The sequence below is a fragment of the Athene noctua genome, chromosome 6, assembly GCF_965140245.1.
Source record: "Athene noctua chromosome 6, bAthNoc1.hap1.1, whole genome shotgun sequence".
In the NCBI taxonomy this organism is placed as follows: Eukaryota; Metazoa; Chordata; class Aves; order Strigiformes; family Strigidae; genus Athene; species Athene noctua.
Window position 1 is genome coordinate 36,881,532 of NC_134042.1, and position 19,104 is coordinate 36,900,635.

Genomic DNA, 19,104 nt, shown 5'->3' on the forward strand with positions numbered 1-19,104 from the left:
GGGTGTCAACAGCAGCGCTTTGATAGACAAGCAGACAGAAAGAGAAATTGTAAACATGTTTCCAGGGCGATAGGGGAACACACTAATTCTTCAACTGTCTGAAGAACGGAAAAGCCCTCACCTCTGCATCCTTGCACAGCTTGCCTTAAGACTGCATTATTTTGAGGAATTGCCATTCCAATCCCACTGACTGAATGTGAGAAGCTGGTCTTTCAATTTTGCTGGAAAAGGGGAGAATGAAGGGTCTTGGTGTTGGGTGAAAAAAACAGAAAAAGCAGTAAGATGGCATCATTCAGACCAAACTCCTGTGGGAAACTGCAAATGTCGCTGGTAGGAGCTGCTGGAGGACAGAAATGGCTGCAGAGAAGCTGAGAATAATGGTGACATTTGACAAAGTTAGGGATACCTGAAAATGTGCGAGATCCTGTCTTCTGTAAGGCCGAGGGTAAAAGAAGGTTGGGACTCCATTTTTAGTATTGTTTGGGAATCCAGGTCCCCAAGACAGGTGATGTGAGCGCAAGGGAACACTGGAGAGAGTGTGTGACCCTGTGTTACTGTCTCCCTCCTGGAGATTGTGACAACATGTTTATAGCAGGAACATGGTCCCTGTTCCTGGCATGGAGAGAGGCAACTGGGACCTGAGAAATCAAACAACCACTTTTAAAAATCTTTGTTCCTGAATACCAAATACATCTCTCTCTTTGCATAAAGTGAGTATCTGAGGATTAACTAAGAAATAACAAATACGGGATTTTGGTACTGGAATTAAGATTTAGAGAAATCTGATGAAGCAAGTAATGTATAGGGCTTGAGATAAAATAGGCATGGCAATGAAATTGATAATAAGGCAAGTACCCTTGGGAATCCCCAAATGGAAACCATTATTGATTTCTTCTGACACTGAGAAAGAAAAAGCCAGGTCAACAGATTGACAAGAACTGTGTGAGGGGAAAAAAGTAAATTACAGTCAGGCAATAATCCCAACGCAAAAGGAGTTCAGAAGAAAGAGAACTGTCTAAGCTTGGTTGTTTATAACTGAACTCTACAAGCAAGGATGTTATTCCCTGAGGACGCAACTGTATTGATAATTCCAAAAATAAAATTTAAAAGGAAAATAAAAACATAACCCAGAAGATTACACTAAAGTATCAATAAATTATTTGCTCTGCCATGCAAAAGAAGAAGAAGACTGCCCATAAGCATCTTGATTAATTCTTCAGCATCCTGAGGTAATGTTGTGTCAGAAATGCAAAACTTTTGTTTAGATGAAAATCTTTTTTTAATCACTCCAAAGATTGCCAGTACTTATTTACCACTACCTATTTATTTATTGTTTCTTAATAGTTTAAAAATAAAACCTGTTTTCTCATATTAGTTTCCTTTTCTCACTTCACCTATATTGGACTGCAAAGTTTGGCTCAGTAAGCCATCTTTTCAACACATTTGACCTCACTCATAAGAATATTGATTCTGTTTTAAAGGACCCAGCCTGGCATTTAAGTCTCTGGTACGTGACTCCCATCTCTGACACAAACTTTATATATGATCTTGAATAGAGGGCTTAATTTTTTGTTTCTTTGTAAAAAATGACTTTTGGAAAGAAAGTTCCTGAACTTCATCCTTCTAATAACTGGAATCCTCCTTCTAGTTTCCAGGATGGATGTGGTTGTGGTAAGTTTGCATCCAAAATCTTTACGTCCGTATCTCTATTAAATAGTTCTTTTCCTCTCCTTGTATTTAGTTCTTGGATACCTTATAGACTGCAATTCTCTCCTCTTTCAGTCTATGTTTTACTGTGCAAGAAAAGTTTTCTAGTCATCTGTCATGAAAAAATACTTCTCTCATCACTTCCATAAGCCTCTCCATGCCTCTGTTTTGATGTGAGGTCTTGCATGCAGTATCCAGATGGGATTTCTCTGATGTTTTGTATATGAAGTTCCAGCAAGAAATTGTGCAGAAATGCTTGTCCCCTCAAAAATAAAGGAATCTTTAAACCTGCTCATTCATAAAAATAAATTGGACAGAGACATATACTTGTGGTATCCTAAGACCACGTCTGCCACTCTGTTCACTCCACAGTGCACAAGGAAAGTCCAACGAAAAAGTTGGTATTTTCTGGGGGAAAGCCTGTCTGAGTAAAATAAAAAAATCAGACAATATGGCAATAAAAAAACCCCACAAAGGCGTGGGGGAGTTACTGTATATCTATGTTTTAATGAGAATGTTAAGCAGGAAAACGCTTGAGAGCAGTTTGTCGGTCGGACATGAGGCACCCTGACTGTGTGCCTCTCCCTGGATCCCCGGCCCCTCTGCCCCTGCCCACCTGCCGTGTTGTGCCCTCCTGCAGCTGCTGGCTGCAAGAAGAGCACCCAGCAGAGGCAAAACCAGCCCAGCCTGGCGTCCCGCAGCTGGCAGGAGCACCCCTTCATGGCACCCTGGCAGCCACAGGGTAAGCACAGGAAGGGAGGCTGCTGCTGCTAAAGAGGAGCCAAGATGGAGGTTCAGGTGGTGTAAAGTGCTGCCCTTCTGCAGGGCTCGGGCAGCTGTACCGAGTTACCTCAGCTGTGTGACCCTGCAGTGGCGTCAGGAGAAACCACAGGTGGTGCATTTAAATGCAGCTAATGGAGCAGCATATAGTAGTGATGGCCTGAAACAAGCAAGGCTTTCTCTAGTCCCTGAGAGACAGGTATGGCCTACCTTACTCTTAATGGGATGTGGAGCTGAGATAAAGGGGAAATGTTAGAGACAGAAGTTGTCAAGTAAGGGGTTTAGATATGACTGATACTTCTAGGATTTAACTGATGATGGCCTCTATTTACAAAATGTACCAGCTGTGGGTAATTGTGTGTGGTCTTCCCTCATGCAAAATTCTTTCATTAGAAGGTACTCTGTAGTGACTACTGCTTTTTATCAGCTTTTTTCTAAAGTCTTTTTTTACACTTACAGTTCTTGAATTGATCTGTTTTAGACTTTAAATCTCAAGTATTATGTGTCCAAATTGAAGCCTTTTGTTGTGTCACTCCTTGTTTCTAGTGCTGAGATCCCAGTCAAAAGGGAGTCACCAGTGAAGATTTGTCTGTGCAGCTAAGCAAACTGCTTGTGGAAAAAGCTCTAAACAAAACAGGTCAGTTATATGTAGTTTTGTTCTCTTGACTTGGGAAGTAAATTCTTTGTGAAATAATATAAGGTTAATTTTTTTGTTTGCCTTTAAGAGCTATTTGTGGAAAATGCTGTCTAGAAATAAGGTTTTTCTTAAAGTTGTCTAGAAACAAGCTGGATGTAAACACTCTTAAAGTTGAAAAGAATATAACATGAATGAGGTGAGGCTCTTGTCTTTGGTTTCCTAACTTTAGAGATACCCAAAGCTTATTTTTTCTTTGGAAGATTTAAAAGTGTAGTTCCAAACTGGCTGCTAAATGTTTGTCTTTTAACATGCCTCTGTGTATCTCATCTTTGCTAGAGCAGTTCTCTTTTGATCTGTGTGTATATATCTAAGTAGTGGTCTCTCAAGGTGGCTTTAGTACTTTGCAGTATCATGTGCTAACAGTTTACAAATGCCTGTGAATAGCTCAATTTTTCAGAGAAGCTTGTTGGGTTGGCATTTGGCTGTGTGGAAAGGAAGGCTGAGGTGCATTCTAAGAGGCTTTTGCTCTCTGACTGTTGGTTCAGACTCAGCGATATCTTTCCTTGATCTTTATAATCATCTGATAAAATCAATATCGAGAACTTGTGTGGTTCAAGTTCATGCATTTTTTATATAAAGAAAGTATCTTTTGTTATGTGTGTTTGTCCAGTATGTCCCTTATTAGGGTCTGATCCAAAAGGTTCCCGTGGGGTTAGGATCAGGCCTAGTGGTGTGTTAGGACAAACCATGTTCTGACCCATCAGAGTTAATAGAATTAACCTGGGAAGCGTTTTACCCAGCTTTAAAATCTCAAGTTTAAAAATGTTTCCTTCTAAGGGGGAGGAAACTTGAGTTGCCTGTTTTTTTAGGAGTGTTTTGGTACTGGAAGTCTTGCTCCTAATCAGATCACTCTTCAGTACTTAGATGTATTTTGGTGCTAACATTAAATAAACTAAAAACACCTGGAAACACAGAATAGTATTTTGCTTTCTGGACCATAGGCTAGACAACATTCTTGGGCATCTTTACTCCCAAGTATCTGTTACTAGCATATTGTATCACAGCATGAACCCCTCTGACCACAGCTAGAACAAACCAGTACTTTGTCCTTGAATAAGAAAATTACTCTCCTGTGGCAGTAGCTTATATAAATTATGTTGCTGGGTTCTCTTCTTATGCCATCAGCTGTTTCTTCTTCTACTAACAGAATAAAGGTCAGAAAACACTGATTCTAAGTTGCTGTTGTGAATACAAACATTTCAACTTTATTTGTGTGACTTCCTCTTTGGCAGAAACCTCTCCTCACAAAGTCAAAATTGAGGCCAAAATCTCTCAGAAAAGAGCAGCTATCTAGTCTTGGCCCATTGTTCATCTCTTTTCTAGGCCAAGCACTTCTTTGCTGTTGAGTTATTTACTGAAGAAGAGAATCAGCTTTAATCATCAGAGTAGCATTAGAATCTAACAGGACTTTGAATACAGATTTAAAATGTTTGAGTGTGTATGATCGTGTCCATTTCAAGCCGTTAGAGACTGATCTTTTCATTGCAACTTCAAATAAGGTTTACCCTTGCTATTTTTTAACTTTCCAGAATGTATGATCCTTGTCTTGGCTTTTTGTTCTGCCCTGAGTGCTTGGCCTTCTGTTTTGTGCTATGGGAATCAGAAGCGAGACCTTTCTTCATGGCACAAGATTCCCTTATGTGGACATGGTGTGTGTGATATTTGGGTTCTAACATACAGGGGGGGGGCCCCTCTGTGTGTAAATTCCAGAATTCTACTGAGGCAGTGCTCTCTCTGCTGAAGACTATCATGTGGTAGTTGTTGCGTTTTTGGAATATTACCCTATTATGCTTGAGAAGCATTTAATAGCGCTATGCTGGATGTCTTGCTCATTAAATCTCTCATAACTATTCCACTCCTGATGAAATCAGAACTAAACTGCACTAATGCTTCCTCATAGCTATTAGCATTTCAAAAACTTAATCTTTAACGAGTTCCTTCACCTCTCCTTAAGATTTTCAGTCTTCTTTTGTATTACTTCTCAGAATAAAGCACAATGAAATATTTCATAAACTTTCTGGGGAAAACTCTGGAGACAGGATTTATTAATAGTGAAAATTCATTATTGATACTATTGTTCTCAACTGAGAAGCAGTTTTATTCCTACTTTGTTTTATTTTTACTTTTTTAAAAAGATTGCAGCTGCTCGCTATCAAAACTCTCCCTGGCTCCTGAGCTGGCAGGAGACTGAATCCTCTGTGTTCAGGCTTAAAAGCTGAACTGATCCTCCTGACCTGAGCCTATAAACCCAGCTTTGCTTGTATCAACTAAGGAAAAACAATTTCTTGTGTTGTCTGATCTTCACATGTATCTCCCAAGTCTACTGATTGTCCAAAACTGACTGATCTGTCGATGGCTAGTGACTTTGTACCGGTGCTTCACAAAAGTATTTCCATTCCCTCTGTCCCACCATCAACTTCCCTCTGTCCTGGTACAGCAGTCCATGATCACTCTTCCATGAGTCCGTGATAGGACTGAGATTGGGAGTATTATAATTATGCTGGGGTGGAAATAGATGAGGTTTGCTATTGCTGGGATGGTGAGCAGAGCTGTACTTACAATAAAACTTCTAGGATCCCTTTCAGAGTTTTTCTGAACTGCTAACCTTAATTTCACATTCTTAATGTGCACCTGAAGCACTGTGGCTAAAGGGATGGTTTTAGAGATGAAGTGATGCAAATCTAACCCTTCCTGATGGTCAGAAACTCTAAGTGACATCTTAAAGTGACTTTCTCTGGACGGTGGGGCTCAGGGTTTACTGTGATATGGTAGGGATTAAGACTTCCATGTGTAACATTCTATGTATAAAAGAATAATGCAGTCCTCAAATGTATTGATGTTAAATCCTGTTATTTTACCATCAATTACCTTATGTATATGATAGCAATTCATATTGAAATACTGAGTTGTGTTTAAATACAATATAATATTTAATGTTCTGAATTCAAAGCATTTTAAATCAGTGTTGCTAAAATAACTGACTCCCAGTGTTTAATCAGCAGCATGATCTGAGCAGGCAGCCTGTTCTTACACTCTGCAAAGCGACAAGGGAGTGAGCACAGACCCAATCCTCCTGAAATCTGTGTATCTTTTCTGGAAGAGGAAAAAAGCAGCACAACATATAATAATACTACAGCAGGGGTATAAATCAAACCCTGGTCTTCCCTTCTGCCTTTTTTTTTTTTTCCCCACCAATAACATCAGTTGTCTTGTTGTTCCTAAATTACCTAACTTTAAATATATCTGAGATCCATAGGGTTAGTTGGAACCAAGAGGTCTTCATGCACCTCTTCTGCTTTGGTGCAGGGATAAGGCACCCCTTAGTAATTACCACTGAAATTGGAGAAGATCAAAGCTTTTTTCTCATGAATGTCTAGATCTGTTCTGGCCTCTTTTCTCACTTTATATTAGTTAGCATTTTAGAGAAAATACAGCCTTACAGGTATGGTAATCATCCTTGAGTAACTTCAGAACCTTGCTATGAAATTTTGCTGCTCCCTACTGAGGAACAGCTCTTTCCAAACTGCTGCAGTAAGTCTCCCCTGGGTAAATAAAAATCTCTAAAAATGTTTTCATGCTGAATATGTGCAAAACTACAAAGAGTTAAGTTAAATTCATATCGTGAAGAAATTCCCTGCCTTTGTTATGCTCTTCAGAGCACTGCTAGGCTTGGCTCATTGGCAAGTCTAATTGGTGCTCTGAGCCCAGGGAGGTCCATCCACCCACGGTGGGAGGCTTTAGCCAGCCAGAGCATTCAGGGAGCCAGGGCTGCATAGAAGCTATTTCTGTTTGTTGAGTTGACATGAGACAAGTTATTACCATATAAATGAGATAAGGCCTTAGATAATTGCAGCCTGAAAGTAAAACTGAACTGGTCTGCTTGTGGCTGGAAATTTTAAGTGTACCTTTCTATCTTAATTTTTTTCAAGTCTGTATACTTTTTTCCTTCCACCAATTAGCTTACTCTGTAAATGATATCAAGAGCCCCGATGTTTTCTATCAGGCTACCAGTTGTGAATTGAATTTTTTAGACGTGGAACTTTCCCGGTGCCTTTCATGTCTTCTCTGCTGGTTATGAAACCTGTATGCAGAGTTGATAAAATTGCTTTGAGAAAAAACATGAATGTCAGTCACTTCAACCAAAATAATCCAGTGCAGTCACTTTATTCCATTTTCTTTAGAAAAAGTCAAAGAAAATATCTTTTGGCTGACTCCTTCATTGTCCCTGCACGGTCTGGCCATGCCAGAAGGTGGGTGGCTGAGTTTAGAAGGCTGCACTTTTCCTCTATGTTGGTATCTTTATTGTCTGTTTCCAGGCATCTGACTGCAGTGTAGAGTCTAAGTAATTGAGGGAAAAGTGATATTCTTCATTAAAATCTGTGTTCATCTTTTCCCACCTCTGTAGGGCATAAAGCCCCAAGGAAAGGAGGAAATACTTTCATACATCTCACCAAGGCATGGTGGAATCTTAAGGATCACTTTTTTAGTAGCTAAAAATAGTGTTTTTTCAACTGGCGGTCATCAAACAGCCTGTCCTTAGAGGCGAGAAACATTGGTGACAGCCAAGTAGTAAGCACTGAATCTCTTATTTGTCCCGGGGATCAAATTCACAGGACAGGTCAGGTCTTGCACACTAAACTTGAATGAAATTCAGTCTTTTGTAGAAGACTAGGATGACCACTGTGTGCTTACACCCAGGAGAAGATTACTGCAGCAGGGCATAGGACTTGTGCTGGATGAATTGTGGGAGGCTCAACTTGTGAGCCTGCAGCAAGAGAACTGCTGAGGGGCTCACTTGCCTTTTTGTGACTTGGCAGAAGAACTAGAGGAATGCCAAGCCCAAGGAGAAAAGATAATGCTACAGTTTGGTCACCAAAGATACCTACAATATTACAAATTTTAATATAATAGATCTTTAAACTCAAGACATTTTTTTTAAAGACAAGTCACATATTTCAAAGAAAATTGGTTCCATATGAAGAATAAGAAATGTGTTCCTCTGGAACAGAGCAAGGCTTAAAACACATAGCTCTCCCAACATGCGAGTTATTCTATAGATGCAATGATGTCCAGAGGATACTGAAACATAGACAGAGAAGACATTGGATGGATGAGAAAAAATATCAGAGGCAGACTGAAAGAGTAATGAACGGTAAGATTAATATTTCAGCAGTCTATTTAAAACCATGTTATTACAGTGCTTGAGGCATTAAATTTTCTGGGCTGACTAGTGTGGGAAATCAGTTTATTTTAAACATTGTGCAGTCTTGGAGAACATGCAGAAGTTTTCAACTAAGCTAATGCATTATACATCTGAATTGGACAGAAAAAAGTGTAAATCCTACATATAATACAAATTGATGAAGGAGTAGAAATGCTTGGAGTTTAAAAATAAAATATGAAGAGCATCCAAGGAGATTAAATCATGAAAAGAAAGAACAGTAAAGACAAAGGAAGCATCACAAATAAAACCAACTGTGGATTTCATCACAAGATTACTCAAGGATATTTAGGATGCACTTTTCCCACTGGTTAAAATTAATCCACAAGGTAAAAGCTAAATCATCAACCTGCAGGCAGCCAGAAACAGAGTCAGTGGTTTGGTAATTCTAGTCCATGATATTATCAATGAACAGCAAGGTGTGTATATATTGGAGTGTGAATGCTAATAGCCTCTGCACAGGATTGCCTTCTGAGGAAGAAAATAGGATTCAGGAGATATGAGCTACAGCCTGCCCTACATCCCAGCAGATACAGCTTTACCATCTTCCCTGTTCCTCGTGTGAAAGAACATAGGAATGGCAGTTATTAAAATGAATGCTGACCTGCTACCTTAAAAAGCATATTTATGCTACAATGAGGTCTGGAGCAGAGATCTAATGTATTCATTAAACGTGGGAAACAAATAGTGTTAGAAACAGCCTTTTGTTGGTACAAACCGGTTCTTAGTGCTGAACAAAAAGGAGTTTGTCTCCATCTTTAAGATTTGGTATCGGGGAACAGTATGATTTCATGTTTGTAGGCTCCTTTAAAAGTTGTCTGAGTGTGTGTAGCGCTTTGTGGTTTATCGTGTGACTCCACAACAGAAAACTTTGGGCTCTAATATCTTCATTCCTTCCCTTTTCTCTCCCTCCTCGTTCCCTACCCTGCCAAGATAAGGAACAAAACAACCTTTTCTCTTCCAATTAAACAAAAAAGCATCCCCAAAGGCACAGATAAAAAGCAAACCAACAGATAAAACCTAAGTGCTATATGTAGTGTTTCATAGGATTTAGAAGAAACTTTTGCCTTGTAAGAGTTTAACTTATTTCAATGTTTACAATAGAGATTTAAGTTTGAATGCCAGTCATCACAGCTGGAAATAAGTGGTGAAAAAAGAAATCCATATTATATTATTGAAGACCATGAATGTGTCTGTTAAGTAATCTTTCAGTGTAGCAGAGCATGTGTGCTGTAAGACTTTAGGTAACTATATTTTAATGCCTTCACAGTGTAAATAATTAATAGAATGAATTTTGTATGAGTCATGGCCTTGAGGTCACAGAATGTTTTCCTTCCAACCCCCTTGTTGGCCTCTGTATCATGAAAGAGTATGTGGAGGGGGAAGAAGCAAGAGAATGAAGTTGTTAGCTATGACCCAAAGCATTAGTGGCTATCTGTAAGCACCAAGTTCAGCCAGGAAGGATTAACCAGCCTCTGCCTATAGAAGTGCCTATTGTCCTCCTAGCACCTGTGGCAGATGTTTTTTCCAGAAGTTCAGTGCTGGTGCCTGGGGCCCTGCCTCAGCCCCAGCCTGCATGGGAGCACTGTAGTGACAGCATGCAGGGCTCCTGATAGATCTCCCTCACAAAGACAGCTGCTGCCTTTACTTTGCAAGTTCCCATACTGCTGAGAGGTGGTGCAGGCAGCCAAAACCTGAGCCTTCCCGGGTTAGCCCTGGGTTGGAGTCGCTGTTGCCTGGGCTCTATGTGTATGGGCAAGCTCTCTTAAGGAGAGTGGGAAAGTTGTAGTCTCAGTTGTGATGTGCTATAATGAAGTGTCTTCAGGTCTTCCAATTGCTGTGTCTGTGTCTCTGCTGGCCAGATGGCCCATTTGAAACCGTCTCATCCGAGTTATACCTCCTTACTGTCAGCATTTGCTTTCTGTCTGAATTTCTTAAATATAGCCCTAGAGTCATATCTTGCCTTTAATTTCTGAACACAGTATAGTTACTCTTCACCTTGCAGTTAATTCTCTGACACAGGATTTTTTCAAGGTGTGAATAATTTTTGAGTATCTTCAAAGCTCTTCTAGTTTGGGTTTGGGGTTTTTTTGTAATTTTTAATGTTTTTTTTTTTTTCTTCATTGGGAAACTTTGTTTCCCAAATTTGTAAAGAACTGGTTGCAGAACCAAACATTAGCAGTCATAACAACTGTGCTACTGAAGTCTCTCTAGCTTAATTAAAAACAAGCTCAAACTGGAGTCTGTTTTGGTTGGGATGAACACCCTGTATAATCTCATAGCAAAACTGCTTTGTTCATGAATGACCAGCATGTCACTCTAAACAGGACTTGTTTCAGTGCCACAGTGGATCAGGTTGTCCTGTGTTTGATCCATCCACATAAAACCAACATGGGGTTTGTATTATAATCCTGATGGGTTGGTATGTGAATGGGACTGCTCTCCTCCCTGAACCTCAGGGTCAGGCTGGACCATGAGGGAGCTCCTTTCCCCCCCACATACCTGAGTGCCCTCTCAAGAGGAACTGCAGTGATCACAAGAAGAGGTGATCATACCATCTCTCCTCCTGACATGGGTAGGACATGGCAAAGGCATGCATCTGGAGACCAGGCTGGTAGGATAAACCCATCTCATGCTGAAGCTATGGGTTAAGGTCAATCATCTATTTTCTCTGTATGTTTAATGTCTCTTGTTAGAATAGAGCATCAAAATGCATTAGTACTTAGATTACACCAGTACTAATACTGGAAGTTGCATACTTCAGAGGTATTTAAGATGGCTGCAATATTCATAAATCTCATTTTCTTGACTTCAGCCATTTTTTTACTAACTTGTGCTCTTTGGTGCAATGATCCAAAGATTTAGGACAATGTGTATATCTGGAACAGAGCAGCATGTGGCTTTGCAACCTGGATTATGACAGCAGGGAAACTGTGGAGTGTCATAGGTCATGTGAAATCTTGGCATTTCCAAAGAAATCTACACTGCAATTTAAATTGAGCCAGGAATCCCCCTTTGCTGGTCCTTATGCAACCTCTATTCCCACCTGAAGAGATCCAGGCCTAAAAATAGCGGGGAGGGGACTGTCAGTGTTGGGGTTACATCATGACTTTAATAATAAAAATATACCCAGAGTGGTTGTGAATATTTCTGAAAATGCTTGACAAGTACTGTCTTAAATACCTGTTTACCCCTTGGGCAAGTTGGGATTTCTACTATGGTAGATCATTGGGCTGAATATCCAGGGGCCTGGGTTAAAGCTTAAAGGGGAAAGAAGTGGAACAGTGAAAATGCTCAGATAGGTTTGCTGGGTGGAAAGTTGTGGCTTATACACATATGGGTTGTAAGGTTTTACATAGCTAGTAATAGATGGTCCATCTCAAATTGCTTATCAACGTCCTTTCTGTCTGTGTACACAAGTGCCCATGGTTTTAGTGTGTGGGATGCTCTGATTCCTGAACCCTACTCTGTGTGGTTTATTGTGCAACACTGAGTACCTTGTGCACTATCTACATTCACATCAATATTTCAGGGCAGGAAATCATCCAGGATATTTTTTTCCCTTGTCTACTAACTTCTTTGCCACACAGTATTGATAATTTAAAAAAGGAGGTTTGAGTGGAACTTGTGATAAAGCGGCAAATGTTTTGTCAGAGGTTGCAGGGCTAAACTGTTCCAAGTCCTGAAGATAATCTATAGCAGGGAACAAACACATACCATTTATGCTTATAGTAGGATTAAATCTAAAACAAATTCACTGAAATGAAAGAACATAAAAGTAATGAAAAGGTCTTCATTCCCAAAATTCTCCAAATATATTTGATGTTTATATTGTGATGCTGTTTTTTTGACAAATAAGAATAAACTTATTAATATTTGGATCATGAAAGAATACTTAAAAAGTACTAGGCAACTATAACTTTATGTATCAATAAACACTTGGGCTTTTAAGAGACCTTGAGAATTATTGTTGGCTATGAAAACATCAGTTGCTGTCCAGAAGAACAATATTGGAGACACTGATTCAGTAAAATGTGCAACATAAACCCCTCAGAGTAATAAACAACATAATAAAAACTGTCAGTGTCGTAATTGTTTAAAAGGTGTCTGCAAACCTGAAGCTGAGACCATATAGTTAGAAAAAATGACTGACAATGTAAGAAATTTATGTTGGATTATCTCCTTGCCTGTGGATTTTCTGTGACCTGTGATCTGTCTCTGCATAGCTTGGCTCCCTGAATGCTGGCTCAGATGTCCGGCTGAACTGCTGCTTCCTGAGGTTACCATCAGCCAACCAAGTGTGTGCATGCTTTTTACTTCACACTTGCAAGAGGTTAAATGTATCAGCTTCAATTAAAAAGATCAGGCTTTGTATCGTTTATTTTGCATGTGTGGCAGGGTTATGACAGTACATACAGCTTCACTGGAAAATGGGGACAACATTCCTTTCCCACTTGGTAATGCAGAGCACTCGTGTTCTGTGATGGGAGCCATATTACACCAGAGACAAGTGGTTTTGGGTGGTTATGGATAAAGGTTTATTTTCCTATTGAAGTAGTACTTAGTCATGCGAAATATTTTCTAGCTTGAGTTCAGCTTGTTTTTAGTCACCTCTCCATGCAGTTCACTGGCTTTATGCCTGTGGCCACATCTCCCTGACCAGAGGCAAAACGCACCGCTGCGGCGTCTGGGAAAGCTCTCCATCAACTCATGTCTTTGCAGGAATGATGATCCCACTGAACATTCAGTGCTTGCTTTTTGCTGATTGTACTACACAGAAGATGAAGTCACAGTTGTTAGGAAGTTATTGAAGGGGAACAACTGCCTTGAAAGGGAGATTTGGGATTAAATTATGTGCATAGGTGCAGGAGCTGCTGGGGAAAAATATTGCCTCTGACAGAGATGTAGCTGGGTTTGATCAGAGGAAAGACCTTCCAACAATTCAAATAACCTGTTCTCTTACCTTGTCATGGCTTATTCACTGACTGGCAAAGATGTATTAAACCATTTAGTGTATTCTTCTCCAGCCATGGTTGATCGCTAGAAAAATTTAAAATCCTACTTGCCTCAACACTTTCCCCAAACAGTTATTGCCATTACAATTTCCATGGCAATTGCAATAACTAAAAATACCATAGGAGCTCACTTTATATTTTATAATTTAATTTGTGGCCAATGGCAAGCAGCTAAGCAGATCCTGTTCCAGAAGAACAATGTGGAGAAAAGCAAGTTTTTATTCTCTATTTTAGGACCCTGTGGATGTGAATTAAGGCTGGATTGATCCCTTCACTTTTTTTGTGTATTCCTGACTCATTCTCACTTAAAGCTGTCTGATAGAAATGTAAATCTTGGCCCCTGTTAAACATAAGCAGTAGTAAACCAGACTTCCATCAAAATAGGTAATAATTAAATGATTGCTCTGGGTAAGTTCTGCCAAGACAGGTATTGCAATGGTGAGAAGGCCTTCACCAGTTTTCAAACATCCAGTGAACTTTTATACCCACTCAGGTTGGCAGACTTTAATATTGTCCCTTGTCTTTGAGGACAGAGCTCTGGCAAAACTGCTGACTTCAACAACAGTTTTATCTCTTGTCACATCTGGATGCAAGAGTGAAGTAGGAGGACGCTTTTCAAGAGTTTATGCGAGACACCTTCCAGCTTCTTGCTCTGATGTGTGAATTGTGCCAGTGAGCTTCACTGCAAAGGCTGGGTTTGTTCTGCTTTCCTCCATTTGGAAAGACATGCTGTACGCTCTCTTACTTTGTAGTCTGTGTATGTGGAGGAAGGGTGTGAAAGCAACCGGCACAAGGTCTTAGAGCTGTGTTCAAACCTGATGATGCAGGCTCAAAGTAAATGCAAAATTTCCATTGCCAGGTTCCCCCCCCCGGGGCAAGGGAGCCTGTGTAGGAAGAGGGCCCAAGGGGCTGGAGAGGCTCCTGTCACCCAGCTGGTGGCAATTTGCACTGGGCATTGCCACCCTGCAGAACTCGGCAACCTAAACCTCTGAGCTCAGTGTTACTATAAGAGGGGTAAAATGAAGCTGGTGGACCTAGTAAAATTAACTATCTAGATGAAAGGGCTGTGAAATTAATACTATAGTTTGGGGAGCAAGTATTTTATATTACTGTGTTTATCTACAATGTTAGTGATACTTTTCTCCCCCCCCCCCCTTATTATTCTTTTTAAGTAATGGTTGGCAAGCTAAATTAGAAACCCCACTTTCAAAACACAAGTAAACAGGGGCTTCAGCCAGTGCTTCAGAAGAAACCCAGCTTCTGATTCACCCCCAGACAAATCCCAGTTGAAGGATTAGATGTGGCTGAACAAGAGGGATGTAAACACATGTGAATTTGTAGGGCATCCTGCTGCAAGTAATTTTTTGTTGATGATGACGAGATTAAAGAGAAACATTCCAAATTAACTTTTTTTTGTAAATAAAAAGTGTAGCTGGTAGAGAACTGTGGTATGTTTTGTTGGAGACTTCCCTTTTCCTTGAATGTTGAAACCATAAGACCCCCAACCATTTACAGGTGTACTGTGCATTTCACTGTTCTCTAGGAAACCTAGCTTTGTGGGCTGAGAACTCGCTCTCTCCTGTTGCTAGCAGTCTTATTAGCTGGTTACAAATTTCAGCAGTTAGTGTGACGGTGGGTCAGCCTGTAGGAAGCAGGTCAGGATGCTCAGCATTCTGTCTGCAGGACCCTGTTTCAGAGAGGTATGTGGAGAGCTAGAGGGATGAGAAGTCTGCCTCTTACTGTTATGTGCTCTCTGTCTGGTCATGTGAAGTGTGTTCTTGGGGTGAAATTGGTATTGGGAGAGGCAGGAGGAGGTAGTGTGGTGTTCTACCCATCTGTGTTCATCCACCTGATAGTGAAATAATAGAGTGCAGATCTGAAAATGCAGCAGGCACCTTTTGCTGTCTTCATGTCTGTCTGGAGATCATAGCTTTATTTTTCTGAAAGGGTCTTTGTCAGGTTAGGTACTGATGTAAATGCAAACACAGGCAGTAGTTTGGAGTCCCGAATATTGTCTTTAAATGGCACTGACTTGCTGCAACATTTGCTGCACAAAAATAGGTGACATATAACCTTAGGTTCAAATATCAGCCTTTAGTTCAGAGCACCTCTGAATCTCTCTTGTCTTCTTCCAAAATACTCATAAGGTATAGAGAACAGGAGAAGAGAAAGCATCAGTCTTGACTCGATACACTTTTCTGAATTTTCACTGATGTCTAATGCTTTACCCAGCATTGGATCATCACTTCCTTGGGGCTCTTCCACTCCAGAGAACTTGTAGAATGAGGCCTGATGTCATGGAAAGGTCCAGGCAATTGGCACTGAGGCAGGGCATTTCCTCACAAAAGCTGTCGTGATCCTGTCTGTTGTCATGGGGACACCACTTATTTTCTTTGCATGTTGCTCAAAAATATATCCAACGTAAGCAGATACAGGTTTAGATGGTTTAAATTTAAAACAAACTGATTACAAAGTTACTTTCACTTGCTCTGCTTGGCAGCCTAAGGCATTATTTATTTTTCTATAATACAAGCTCTGGGCAAAAACTACCTATGATTGTGACTCAAAATCTGGAGATGAAACAATTACTTCAGTAAAGGTTTCAATGTGGGATTTGACACACTGCAAATTGCCCAGTGTATATAATCCTATTAACTAAAGTGGAGAGATGAGATCCTTTTATGCTTAGAATCAACAAATACTGCACACTAAAGCCTGCTTCTCAGACAGCTAACTAAATAGGCATCGGGTCCGGTTGGCTACTTGACTCACCAAAGTAAATACAGATAATACCACATGTTCTGAAAACACCAGAGTGAAATCCTGTTGCTGCTTTTTTCCAGATTATCTCTAAAAATCTGTTTGTTTTTCCTTGCACAACACTGGGCTTGATTTTTCTCTCATTAAAATTTTCTTCATATTGCAGTATTAACAACCTTATTCCACTTGCTAAATTAATGCAAAAACTTCTTCTTTCGTGCTTTCTGCCTCTTAAGTGAAGTGGAGACCCTGCTCCAGGACAAGTTCTGACATGCTACATATAATAATATTCCTTTCAAAAATACTGTAGTAAACAAATACCAAATTTACAATGTCAAGCATACAGAATTTAGGGAATAACAGCCGAGAGAGTCCCATGCAATCTTTCTTTAGTGCCACTGCGTGCATTTGCTATGATGCAGTCTTCAATTAATAGTGTGCTCATGTAGTACTTTTTTTTTCAAAACTTGGTGATATACATTTAATAAGGATTTTCATGCATAATCTCCCAAGGATTTCACAATTATTTCTTTTTTTAAACTATATGATTATTATCAGTTTTGGCTAAGGACATAACTGATAACAATGGAACATTGTCTGCACAGGGACAAGCCCTAAAAAGAGAAGGCAGATTTCTCCTTCAGTTGTTGATTGCAACCTTATCTCACTTCTATACCAATCCACAGCTCCTAAATCTTCTTTTGGGGTGCATTTTATGCAACTGTTACCCTGCTTCTATACAATTCCTGGTCTTGTTGTTTTACAATTGATATTTGCAGGTTTTGGACTAATTTTTATCTTTAGCAATGTTGTCCTCCTGTCAAGAGCAAACACTTGTAGGAGTCAATCCTACCTGGTGTTGGCTATTCTACTTTCAGAGAACTCCAACCCTAATAAATTAAAGCACATACTATAAGTAATTTGGGTGATACAATTAATTGTTATATTAATAGGTTTAGTAGGCAAATAGTACCAACATAATTAGGGAATATATTGAGAATCATAGAATCATAATTCAGGATGGAAGGGACCTCCAGAGGTTATCCATGCCAACCCTCTCCACAAAACAGGTCTAACTACATCAGGCCATCCAAAGCTATGTCTGGTCACCATTCTGAGTGCAGTGAAGCCTACGGATTGCATAGAACATCTGGAACACCCCAGGCCTGCAGGAGAGTTACCTGTGACTGCTTCCTTTAATGGCATGAAACAGGATGCCTGAATGACCTCCAGAGTGGACAGAAAGATAAAACACAGTTAAATATAAGAAAGTCTTCACTGCAGTTTGTTCTCAGAGGAAAAGACAAGAATAAACCCTGAACAAATGAAAAAAGTGGGGATGGGAAACAGGGAGGTGTGATAGATGCTGAGTTTTCAAGTGCTGAGCTGGCAGAATGTGAAAATGAATGCCATAGGTACAAATCTTTGCCAAGGAATTGCATATTCTTCCTGGAAGATTTACCTCTAGGCTGTTACTGCGAGCTGTGGGCACTTATTCTGGAGAGAACCCACAGTGTTTCTAATGCGTTTTGTTGCATGTGGTGTGCATCTCCCGTGGTGTGATGTAATGTAACATGGCATGTGGTGTTATAAATAGAATGATGAAATCTTGCAAAAACCTGCCTGGCAGGCAAACTCACTGTCTTTTGCTTTTGAAAGGCTTCCTGATCTCTCCACTATGCTCCCTTATTTTATTAAAAGGTACCTTCCACCTTGGCACTCCCTTGTTCATGTTTCCGGGGAGCTGTTGGAATAGAATGGCTTTTTCTCCCAAATTCCTTTTGCTTGTCAGCAGCACAGCAAAGAATTCATGGAGGCAGTGTCTTGCTGCTCTCAGTTCCTGTCTCTTCTTTCATCTGTGTCTATGCATTTCTAATTTGCTTGGTGCTATGGGCAAGATGCTAATTTTAGCAACCTTGTGTAATTACTCTGAAGTCACTGGGGTTAATGCATGTGTACAGTACAGCTCCAGTCAGAACCTGGCCTTATGTTGTCTTAGTATTTTTGGCTTTTATCTTTTTTTTTTTTCCCTGCCAGCATATTCAATCTCCGTGGCCTTAACAACAACACTACTGTTAGAATAATATTCAGACAATGCTTCAACATGGGCTAGGGAGTTGGAGTTATCAACGTGATAATATGGGGGCAATTCCCTGGGCTTTCTGGCAGTGAGGCTGAACTGCAGTTTTATGGTCTCCAGCTTGCTCTGTGCTTTCTGGAAGAGTGCTGGGTTACTATATTTATACCTATCAGTTAAGAATACTGCTTTACCAGCATTTGTCTATAACTGTTTGGGTTTCCAGGCAGGCTTCTCCTCTGAGTGCCTAACCAAGTTTAGTTCCTTTTAGCTGCATCTTGTATAAGAGTTAAAGTTCATATCAATTACCTCCTAATAGTCATTAGTCTAAAGACTTACCAGGACTCCCTCATGTTCCCTGTGTGACAAAATATACAGAAAGGGACTTAAACTTATTTTCCACTAGCAATTTTTGTTCTGGTATCATCACTTTTCTTACAGACTAAAATGATACATTTCTGAAACTGCTGAAAGAAGCGTTAATGAACATCAGTGTGATTTATCTGTGAGGATACTGTACCATATATGCCTGAAATTTTGACATGGTATGGTTTCCTTTTACAAAGATTGTTATTTCTGTTGAATAAAAACTCAAATGTATGTAGTACTTCTTCCCAACGACTTAAATAGTTTTGAGTCACCAACTGGTAATTCCATGCAAGACAACAGCAGTTTGGTGGCATTTGCTCTCCTTTGGTTGAGTCACACAGAAGTGTGCATACAGAAGTGATAGATGTTTTACAGGGGAGAGCTTGCATCAGACTTCAGGTAGTTCCTGAAGGGTGAGGAGGAACAGTCAAATGTAGCAGACAAATAATTGTCTTGTTTAATCACTTCCCACTGATAG

The 19,104-nt window shown here is 40.0% G+C and overlaps 1 protein-coding gene across 3 annotated transcripts in view; it reads left to right on the top strand.

Moving 5' to 3' along the window:
- The window catches only part of TUNAR (transmembrane neural differentiation associated intracellular calcium regulator), a 175,814-nt gene that overhangs the window by 21,389 nt on the left and 135,321 nt on the right, over nucleotides 1–19,104 (top strand). For 2 of the 3 annotated variants that reach the window (XM_074909261.1, XM_074909258.1), the window contains exon 2: nucleotides 3,034–3,124. The exons of the other annotated variant lie outside the window; for it this stretch is intronic. The gene's annotated coding sequence lies outside the window, so the exon portion shown is untranslated. The remainder of the gene's footprint in view (nucleotides 1–3,033; nucleotides 3,125–19,104) is intronic. 3 annotated transcript variants of the gene reach the window in all.